Source organism: Emys orbicularis, chromosome 2 (assembly GCF_028017835.1).
Source record: "Emys orbicularis isolate rEmyOrb1 chromosome 2, rEmyOrb1.hap1, whole genome shotgun sequence".
Classification (NCBI taxonomy): Eukaryota; Metazoa; Chordata; order Testudines; family Emydidae; genus Emys; species Emys orbicularis.
In genome coordinates, this window is record NC_088684.1 from 170,578,651 (window position 1) to 170,590,237 (window position 11,587).

Genomic DNA, 11,587 nt, shown 5'->3' on the forward strand with positions numbered 1-11,587 from the left:
AATGTAAACCTGTCTAGCTTACAAGGGCTGAAAATATCAGGTGGTATGGTTACAAAAGCAAGGCACTTCTGAATTCAGCAGGAATTTTGGATGTGCACAGAACACAGACAGGACTGGTTCCTGCATGGTCACAGAACTGCAGTCAAGTGGAACAATTTTCAGCTTGTGTGATTGGAGGATATCTGATCCATATTGTAAGACTGTCCTACATAAATGAGGAAAAGTTGAGGTGCCTTTGTTATTCTTTTCTTCCACTCTTCATTTCTGTGGGGAATTTGCCAATGCAGTATCACTGTCTTCTTTTTAAACAAACAAAACTAAAAAAAAATGGCAATGGCTGTTGAAAATAGCAATTCCAGTCCTAGTTAGCACTGGGAAGACCCCAGCATTTGTTGCTCAATTTTATCCTACTTTTTCTATAGTAAGTTACAGTGGATCAGTATATTTGATTTGGGAGAAATGAAGTAACATCTGCCCAAATTGAGCTTGAGCACTCCTGAATTTTGAGGGTGTTCAAATCTGGAAGGCATGTGCTAGATTCCCTTTCCGAATATTGGATAAATCTGGAAAAGAAAAGTCAATTTCTGCTTCCATGGCTCAGAAGTGGAAATCCTCCGGTGTGCCTGGTACTGTACCTAAAGCTGCCCAGGTCCTCTAGTAGAGCCTCCCCTCCCTTACTTTACATTTTAACTTCTCCTGGTGGGGTCCACATACCTCCCTTGCTAGGCTTCAGATAGAGAGTGCACTGTCCATTCATTCCACCCAGTTCCTTCTTTGGGGGCTGCCAGGCGAGATCACACCAGCATCCCTAATCCAGTCTGGTCTTCTGAGGGTGATATCTGGGCCAAAGCCTTCTACTCCTTGGGCATACTTGTTCCCCATTCACAGTGCCATCCCCTTCTAACAGCCAGCTCTCCATTCACAGCAAGCTGCAGCGCATGGGGTCTCAGCTTCCCCACTCTTTCCCCCTCCATTTCCTGTTGATAGCTGCCAAGGGAATGCTGGGAAATGTAGTTCCTTCCCTGCTCCAGGGCTGGCTCTCTAGGCAGGGAGCTGGCCAAGGAACTACAGCTCCCAGGGCCCCTTGGGTTCTCAGCTCTCTTGCTGGATCCCTGCTGCTCCAGGGCTTCGCTTCTGCCGCGCTGCAAGAGGGGAGGAAGCGAGTGTTATGGGGCCCCTTCTGAGCTTGGGCCCGACACTTTGGCACCATTAGCGCCATGGTAAATCCGGGACTGGGGAGCTCCCAGAACCTTCCCCCACTGCCTCCCCCCAACAGAGCTTTTCCCTGCTGTCAGAGCCTTTCCCTGTAGTGGAGAAAGACTTTAGCTGTGGGGAGGCCCTGCTTGGGCAAGTAGGGTACATACCCAGAGGGTTCAGAAGTGTCCTTATTCAACTTGCCTAAGCAATGCCTCAACATCTACCCTGATATTTATACCTGTGCTTGGGGAGGGGGAGTGTAGTGTATGTACTCTATATACACCTCTACCCCGATATAACGCGACCCGATATAACACGAATTTGGATATAACGCGGTAAAGTAGTGCTCCGGGGGGGCAGGGCTGCGCTCTCCGGTGGATCAAAGCAAGGTCGATATAACCAAGATATATAGCAAGTTTCACCTATAACGCGGTAAGGTTTTTTGGCTCCCGAGGACAGCGTTATATCAAGGTAGAGGTGTACCACACAAAGGAGTGTGCACAATAGATGTACCTTAGCACTTCTTCCATCTCTCTGTCTGATTTTCATTTATCCATTACTTGCTCTTCCATTTTTCTCCTTTCTCTTTTTGGTATTTCCCCCTTGCTTTTTTCCACATACAATCCCTTCTCTCACTCCTTCCCTTAGCATACTTTGTCCCAAATCCTATCCCTCTCAGTATTTTCCTGCTGCTCTTCAGTTGTCTTTACATTCCCCTTGGACCTTCCACACCCATCAATTTGCTCTGTCTGCCTTCTGTCATCATTATCCACATGGTATCTTTCCCTGTTGCTGTCACTATAGCTTTCTCTGCCTTTTGGGGGCTAGCTCCACAAAAGGACTTAAACACCTAACTGTCATTTTAGAAATCTATATCCAACATGTAGGCACCAAAGAGATCCTCAAACCCTCTGCTCGGCCACCACCTCTCTGTAGGCACCTAAATTTCTACCATTAAAGTCCCAAAGCACCTAAGTTTCAGTCAATGAGCAGGCACACGGCTGCCTTAGTCTCCAGGCTTTTACCTTATGCCTAAGCCCCAGTGGGCTCCTTAGAGCTTGTCTACATGAACATTTAGTTTATGGCTACCTGGGGTGTGAATCTACCATGCCAGCTGCGCACTAGCTGTGCATGTGGACCCTGCACTAGCAGTTCTGCAGTGTGCTTTAATTTACTCTCATTTCAATGCAGAGTAGATAACACATCAGCAAGGTCCACATGGACAGGTAGCATGTGGCAGGCTAATATAGGATAGATTCATACCCCAGCTTGTCAAAACTAAATGTTCCTGTAGACAAGCCCTTGAACTAGGTGTTCCCTATTTATAGTGAAAAAAATCATAAGTTTATTATCAAAAGTTAAGATTTAAGAGATAGCGTGAAATGATAGTTCTGGAAACAGAAATGGTTACATATAAAACAAAAATTACAACACTTCCTACAGTCTAAACTTAACTTTAACAGGCTAAACCAGTGGTGGGCAACCTGCGGCCCACAGGCCACATGCAGCCCATCAGGGTGATCTGATTGCGGGCCGTGAGATATTTTGCTGATATTGACCGTCTGCAGGCACGGCCCTCTGCAGCTCCCACTGGCCGCGGTTCGCCAGCACATCCCTGCAAGGATATTTCAAGCACTGGTTTATATTGTGACTAAATGCTTGTCTAATTTGGGTCTAAGTATACATAAAAGAGATCACCCATATACTTTCAGTGTGAATGACTTTTATTTTAAAACAGAAACCTTTACTGTGATGCCTATTAAAACTTGACAACGGTTAGGCAACTAACATATTGAGTCCTTTGTCTATCATGCTGACCAATATTTTCTAATTGTTTCCTTATGCTCCTACATTTGTCTGTCTGTATCCCCCTGTTGTCTCTTGTCTTATACTTAGACTGAAAGCTCTTTTGGGGCAGGGACTGACTTTTTGTTTTGCATTTGAACAATGCCTAGATCAACGGGATCCTGGCCCATGAGTGGGGCATGAGGCACTACACAATACACAGACAGCTGGTTGGAAATTTGCTATCAGACTGATTTTCATCAGGAAAATAAAAATAAAATATTTCATTTCAGGTTAGTGTGACCCAAATATCAATATTCTGTTTTGTTGCATTGACCGGAAACATTAAATTTAAAAGCAGTTCAACATTAAATTGCAATGATAAGTTATTAAAGGGATTATCTGACAGGGTTGTCTGTGATAAGTGAGGACTGAAATTGAGGGCCCAGGAGTCCCTTTAAGACGTATATCCTAAATTCCTATTTATCTATAATGGGACATTGTCCCATGGTATCTGTAGTTTGGGCTCCTGTTCTCTCCTAATGGCTGGGCTCCCTAGAGAACTACATCTCCCACAATGCAATGTGGATGTATTTCTGATTAAGCAGCATGGTGCATCATGGGAGTTGTTTGACTCTGGATGCATCATGAGAGATGTACTCCAGCCAGTACTACATGAAAAGTAATACACATTGGAAAACATAATCCCAACTATACATATAAAATGATGGGGTCTAATTAGTTGTTACCACTCAAGAAAGAGATCTTGGAGTCATTGTGGATAGTTCTCTGAAAACATCCACTCAATGTTCAGCAGCAGTCAAAAAAGCTAACAGAATGTTGGGAATGATTAAGAAAGGGACAGATAATAAGACAGAAAATATCATATTGCCTCTATATAAATCCATGGTACGCCCACATTTTGACTGCGTGCAGATGTGGTCACCCGATCTCAAAAAAATATATATTGGAATTGGAAAAGGTTCAGAAAAGGGCAACAAAAATGATTAGGGATATGGAACAGCTTCCGTATGAGGAGAGATTAATAAGACTGGGACTTTTCAGCTTGGAAAAGAGACTACTAAGTGGGGAAATGATTGAGGTCTATAAAATCATGACTGGTGTGGAGAAAGTAAATAAGGAAGTATTATTTACTCCTCATAACACAAGAACTAGGGGTCACCAAATGAAATTAATAGGCAGCAGGTTTAAAACAAACAAAAGGAAGTACAGGGAATCCCCGCTATAACGCGCCCCGCGATAACGCGAATTTGGATATAACGCGATCATAAGGTGGCTCTATCCGCCCCAAGCAACAAAAAAAAAGCGGCCGGAGCACCGCGGAAACACAAAAAAGAAAAAAGAAAAAAAAGAGGCTGGAGTGCCGCCGAAGAAAAAAAAACAAAAAATGGAATGTGCCTTCCCCAGTGCCTGTTCCCCCCTAGCCCCGCTTCTCCTTTTGGCGAGAAGAGCCATTCTCCTCCCCAGCTGCTCCTCGCACTTCCTCTGCCCCTTGCACGTCTCCCCTGCTCTCCCCAAGTGTTTCCCTCTCTCGCTGCATGGCTGAGAGCCCCTGCTGCTGGAGCTGCACCGCTTACCCTTTTGACGAGAAGAGCCGTTCTCCTTCCCAGGTGCTCCTTGCTCTTCCTCTGCTCCTTGCACGTCTCCCCTACTCTCCCCAAGTGTTTCCCTCTCTCGCTGCATGGCTGAGAGCCCCCACTGCTGGAGCTGCACCCTTTCAGTTACTGTTATGGGCAGTTCGCAAACGCAAGTCATTTTCTGCCCAAGAGAAATTGACCAGCTTGAAACTGACTGGCTTGAAATGGTAAACCTCGCTATACCGCGACCCCACATTTATCACGATCGAATTTTTTGGACCCCAATCATCGCATCATAGCGGGGTTTCACTGTATTTCTTCTCAGAACACAGTCAACCTGTGGAACTCTTTACCAGAGGATGTTGTGGAAGCCAAGACTATAACAGATTTCAAACAAGAACTAGATAAATTTATGGAGGATAGGTCCATTCATGGCTATTAGCCAGGATGGGCAGGGATGGTGTCCCTAGCCTCTGTTTGCCAGAAGCTGGGAATGAGCAACAAGGAATGGATCAGTTGATGTTTACCTGTTCTGTTCATTCCCTCTGGGGCACGTGGCACTGGCCACTGTCGGAAGACAAGCTACTGGGCTAGATGGACCTTTGTTGTGACCAGGTATGGCCGTTCTTATTTCTTATGTTCAATGAGCTATACAATAGGGATATGAAGTTTAATGTTGAACTGACTTGAAAGGAAGACTTTGGGGTACAGCTGGGTGAATAATGGATTTTTCATTTTGCTGAAATATAGAAAAAAGTTTCATTTTGGGTTAAATCAAAAAGTAGAAAAACATTTTGAGTCAGGTTAAAATGGAATGTTTCAATCCAAACTTTCCAAGACATTTCAGTTTTTTTGGTTTGGTTGAAAGTATTCAACAAACTTGTCATGAATTCACTAATAGTTTATTCAGCAAAAAAATGCAGTTTCAGTTGACTTGAAGCTATTAGCTGAAAAAAATTGTCCCAGCTGTAGTTTTGGATCAGTTCAACAAACAGAAATCATAGCAATGTGGAGCTTGAAGAGACTTCAAGAAATCATCAAATCCAACCCCTTCTCCCCCCTCCCATGCAGAGGCAGGATGAAGTAAATCTTGACTATCCTTGACAAGTGTTTGTCCAACCTGTTTTTAAAAACCTCCAGTGATGGGGATTCCAAAACCTCTGTTGGTAGCCTATTCCAGAGGTTAATTAGGTTAAAGTTAGGAAGCTTTTACTAATAACTAACCTAAATCTCCCTTGCTGCAAATTAAGCCCATTTCTTCCAGTCTTACTTGCAGTGGACATAGAGAACAATTGATCACAGTCCTCTTTATAACAGACCTTAGCATACTTGAAGACTTATCAGGTCCCCCATCAGTCTTCTTTTCTCTATACTAATCATTCACAGTTTTTTAACCTTATCTCATAGGTCAGGTTTTCTAAACATTTTATCATTTTTGTTGCTGTCCTCTGGACTCTCTCCGATTTGTCCACATCTTTTCTAAAGTGTGGCACCCAGAATTGGACACAGTACTCCAGCTGGGGCCTTACCAGTGCCAAGTAGAGTGGGACAGTTTCCTCCTGTGTCTTACGTACAACACTCCTTTTAATATATCCAAGAATGATATTAGCTTTTTTCACAACTGCATCACATTGTTGACTCATATTCAATTTGTGATGCACTATAATCTCCAGATCCCTTTCAGGATTACTATCACCTAACCAGTTATTCCCTATTTTGTAGTGGCACATTTTGATTTTTCCTTTTTAAGACATTTGTCTTTTTTGAATATCATCTTATTTGATTTCAGATGAATTCTCCAAATTTTCAAAATTGTTTTGAGTTCTAATCCTGTCCTCCAAAGTGCCTTGTAACCCTAACCAGTTTGTTGTCACCTGAAAATTTTATAAGCAAACTCTCCACTCCATTATCCAAGTCATTAATGAAAATATTGAATTATAACTGGACTCAGAACTGACTGTGGTGGGACCCCACTAGATATATCCTCCCAATTTGACCATTAATAATTAGTCTTTGAGTGCAGTCTTTCAACAGTTAGTTGTGCACCCACCTTAAAGTAATTTCATCTAGACCACATTCCCCTAGTTTGTTTATGAGAATGTCATTTGAGACTGGTTCAAAAGCCTTACTAAAATTGGCCCTCATCCCCTAGGCCAATAATCATGTAAAAGAAGGAAATTAGGTCGGTTTGGCATGATTCAATCTAGACAAATCCATGCCGGCTATTTCTTATAATCCTATTATCCTCTCTAGGTGCTTACAAATGGGTTATTTAATAATATATTCCAGTATCTTTCTGGGTATCATAAAATATCAGGGTTGGAAGGGACCTTAGGAGGTCATCTAGTTCATCCCCCTGGTCAGGGCAGGACCAATCCCCAGACAGATTTTTGCCCCAGATCCCTAAATGGCCCCCTCAAGGATTGAACTCACAACCCTGAGTTTAGCAGACCAATGCTCAAACCACAGAGCTATCCCTCCCTCAGCTATCCCCTCAGCTGACCAGTCTATAATTCCCTTGGTCCTCTTGGTTCCCCTTTTTAAGGACAGGTACTTTGTTTGCGCTTCTCCAATACTTTGGGATCTCACCCATGCTCCATGAGCTCTCAAAGATAATTGCTAATGGTTCTGAGATTGCTTCAAGTACCCTAGAATGAACTTCATCCCAGCCCTGCCTACTTTCATACATCTAACTTACCTTTAACCTGTTCTTTCCCCATTTTGTCTTGCTTTCCTTACCTCTAAATTGTGTTGTGTATCTTGTCACCATTAACTTTCCCAGTGAAGATTGAAGCAAAATAGGAATTAAACACCTCGGTCTTTTTGATGTCATCAGTTATTAGCTCTCCTTCCTTGCTAATTAGAGTTTCTTTCGCTTGCTTCTAATATATTTAAAGAGCCTCTTCATATTGTCTTTTATGTCCCTCATGTAACTCATTTTGTGCCTTAGCTTTTCTGATTTTGTCACAACATGCTTGTGCTCTTCTTTTGCACTCCTCCTTAGCAATTTTGTAGGATTTCTTTTTGATTTTTATGTAATTAAAGAGCTGCTGATGGAGCCATATTGGCCTCTTACTGTTCTTCCTGTCTCTCCTTCACAGTGGGATAGTTTTCAGTTGAACCTTCAACATTATCTCCTTGAGGAACTGCTACTGCTATTGAACCCCTTTATCGCTTAGATTTTCTTCCCAGGGGATCTTACCTACCAGTTCTCTGAGTTAATGTTTTCTATTTTTAAGTCCATTGTCCTCAGTTTGCTGCTCTCTCTTCTTCCTTTCCTTAGAATAATTAAATCCATTATTTCATGATCACTGTCACTCAAATTACCTTTCACCTTCAGATTCTTTACCAATTCCTCCATGTTGGTCAGAATCAAGTCTAAAATGGCTGTCCCCTGGGTTACTTCCTCCACGTTCTCACAGTCCCCAATACATTCCAAGAACTCACTGCAAATTCTCATAGAATTCTCAAGTTTTCATAGAAGAGAATCATAGAATATTAGAGTTGGAAGAGACCTCAGGAGGTCATCTAGTCCAATCCCCTGTTCAAAGCAGGACCAACACCAACTAAATCATCCCAGCCAAGGCTTTGTCAAGCCGAGCATTAAAAACCTCTACGGATGGAGATTCCACTGCCTCCCTAGGTAACCCATTCCAGTGCTTCATCCTCCAGTGCTTCATCCAATCTAGATCCCCCCCCACTGCAACAACATTGCTTCTTGTTCTGTCATCTGCCACCACTGAGAACAGTTTAGCTCTATCCTCTTTGGAACCCCCCTTCAGATACTTGAAGGCTGCTATCAAATCCCCCCTCACTCTTCTCTTCTGCAAACTAAATAACCCCAGTTCCCTCAGCCTCTCCTCGTAAGTCATGTGCCCCAGCCCCCTAATCATTGTCGTTGCCCTCCGCTGGACTCCCTCCAATTTGTCCACATCCCTTCTGTAGCGGGGGCCCCCAAACTGGATGCAATACGCCAGATGTGGCCTCACCAGTGCCAAATAGAGGGGAATAATCACTTCCCTCAATCTGCTGGCAATGCTCCTACTAATACAGCGCAATATGCCATTGGCCTACCTGGCAACGAGGGCACACTGCTGACTCATATCCCGTTTCTCATCCACTGTAATCCCCAGGTCCTTTTCTGAAGAACTTCTGCTTAGCCAGTCGGTCCCTAGCTTGTAGCAGTGCATGGGATTCTTTCTTCCTAAGTGCAGGACTCTGCACTTGTCTTTGTTGAACCTCATCAGATTCCTTTTGTCCCAATCCTCCAATTTGTCTAGGTCACTCTGGACCCTATCCCTACCCTTCAGCATATCTACCTCTCCCCCCAGCTTAGTGTCATCTGTGAACTTGCTGAGGGTGCAATTAATCCCATCATCCAGATCATTAATAAAGCTGTTGAACAAAACCGTCCCCAGGACTGTAAAGTTTTGCTGTATTACTTTTCCAACAGATGTCTGGGTAGTTAAAATCCCCCATTACTAGCAGGTCTTCTGTTTTGGATATTTCCATTATTTGTTCTATAAATGCCTCCTCCTCCTCTTCCTGATTTGGTGGTCTACAGTAGCCTTCTGCCATAATGTTATCCCTTCGTTTCCCCTTTTATCTTTACTCAGAAAGTTTCAACTGCTCTTTCTTTCACCTCCTTCTGGATCTCAGAAAAAGTGTCTATATTTTGATGTATAATGTAACACCTTTTCCTTTTCCCCCCCCGTCCTTTGTGAACAAGCTATACCTCTGTGTGCCAATATTCCAGTCATGAGAGCTATCACACCAAGTCTCTGTGATGCCAATTAAGTAATAAATTAATGCATGTACTAATATTCCAGTTTTTCCTGTTTATTCCCCATACTCCTTGAATATGTGTATAGACATCTAAAGGGCTAGCAGATTCCTCCACTGATTTCCATCTTGTTGCTCCTATAACGCTGTTGTTATTTTCCATGCCTTCCTCCCCAACATGTAGCCTTCTGTTTTTATGCTTATCTGTGGGCTTTTGTCACCTTATCCCAATGAATCTAGTTTAAAGCCTTCCTCACTAGGCTGGTAATTTGGTATGCAAAGATGCTCTTTCTGGCGTTTGTCAAATCCACACCCTCCCTCTCAGCAGTCCTCCTTCCCAAAATAGCATCCCATAGTTGAGGAAGCTGAAGCCCTGCTGTCAACACCATCCATGCAGCCCTGGATTCATCTCCAGGAAGTGTGTGTTTCCAGAATGCTGAAATAATTCATTTTTGATCAAAAAGATTGAAACAAAACATTTTGACATTTAAAAAAAAAAGTTGGAATATTTCACTCAGAAAAACTTTTGATATTTCAACTTTTTGTTCTGATTTTTGAGGAGAACAAATATTGAAATATTTAAATTTTCCATTGGACAGAAATGCTGATACACATACATACATTTTAAGTCTCCCTGAGAAAGCACATCTGTCTCCTCTGTAATATACTGCTTCAACGCTGATTCACAAAATGGCACCTTTACCCCTATTGATAGGCAGACTGCTTATATATCTAAAAGTGCTGAACAGAGAGAAAAAAGTCATGATGGTAAGGTAGCTATTCCCAAGAGGTGTTGTTTGCTAATCAGAGTGGCTTCTCTCTTCTCCTTGCATGGGTTGGGTCCTGGGTTCTTTATTTTGGCACATGGTGCCTCCATCAAAGGTGACTACTCTCTGTGCCTGGGACACACGAGGTGCTGTCTCTTGGGAAAATAACTAATACTACTCCTTTATTTAAAAGAAATATGCCCCAGTACACTAACACCACAGTACATAAATAGAAACCCCAACCAATGAAATACAACACTCAAATAATATTAAAACAAAGGCGACACCATTGGAGATCGGAAACAAAGGCTTTAAGAAAAGGAAAGGATTAAGATTAACTTGTTAACTAGATTAACTAAAAAACTAAAACATTTATGTTCAGATTACTAAAACATCAGCAACATAACAAATTCCCCTCCTCCCAGCATTCACCTTTGTACACAAACTTCCATCTCCTTCCCTAGCCCTGTTCCAGGAAGCTGGGATGCTGAGGATAAGTCCTGTGATGAGTGCTGCAATGATATTGGCTGCCTCAAACAAAAAGAAAGGGGTTCCCTTAAGGTATCTTCACCCCTGAATGTTGGCCGGGTCCTCTCCTGGCTCTCTGGTTTGAAGTGCTGTGCGGGTCTTGGCTGGCTCTAGGTAGCCAGGATCAGGTTGGTTCTCTGCCTTCCTGATCACTGGTCTCCACAGGCCTGGCACTCCCTGATCACATACTAAACTCCACAATAGTTCAGAGTCTCCCTTTGTATGGGGAGTGAGAGTTGCTGCTCCTCTCCCAGCTCCAAACTCAGACCAAAATTATTCCCTCTGTCTCTGGGTCAGGCTGTCCCCTCCCACTGAGGGATTGAGTAGTCCTGGCTCCTTGTTGGCTCAGAAAACTGTCTATATAAATCACTCCATCTGAAACTCTCCATTGGCTTTTGTAGTCATTTCCGTTCTATTCTGTCCCTGTACTGGACTCTAAGCAGGCTGGGAAATGGTGTCTGGAGGCTTTGGAGCCATTGTTGCTGTAGTCCAGCAGGTAGGGATGCTAGAGGCTCAGTTCAGTATTCCAGAAGCTAGCAAACTCCAAAGGGGTTTATAGTAATAAAGCTACATATAAAAAATAATATGGAGCGATCCAAGAACTAAATGGTCTGGAATATTCCTTTTGTAATTTTTGTTTTCAGTATGCATAATTCAAAACCAGAGGAATTGTTTTAGGAATTTTTGGGGAAAAAACATTTTCTCAAGGTGAACCTGCATAACAAATTCCAGCCAAATGAATTTTTTGTTTTCATACTATTTTTAAATCCTTAAACTACTATAAGAAATGCAGATCTGGTCAGTCAGAATCATTATGTAAATTTTATGGTAGATACAAAATTCAAATTTGTTAGCTAGCACAGTACGTATTTATAGCAAAAGCCAAAAAGCGGTGTCCCCCATTTTTTTTACAGTGTTTCAGCCTGCTGC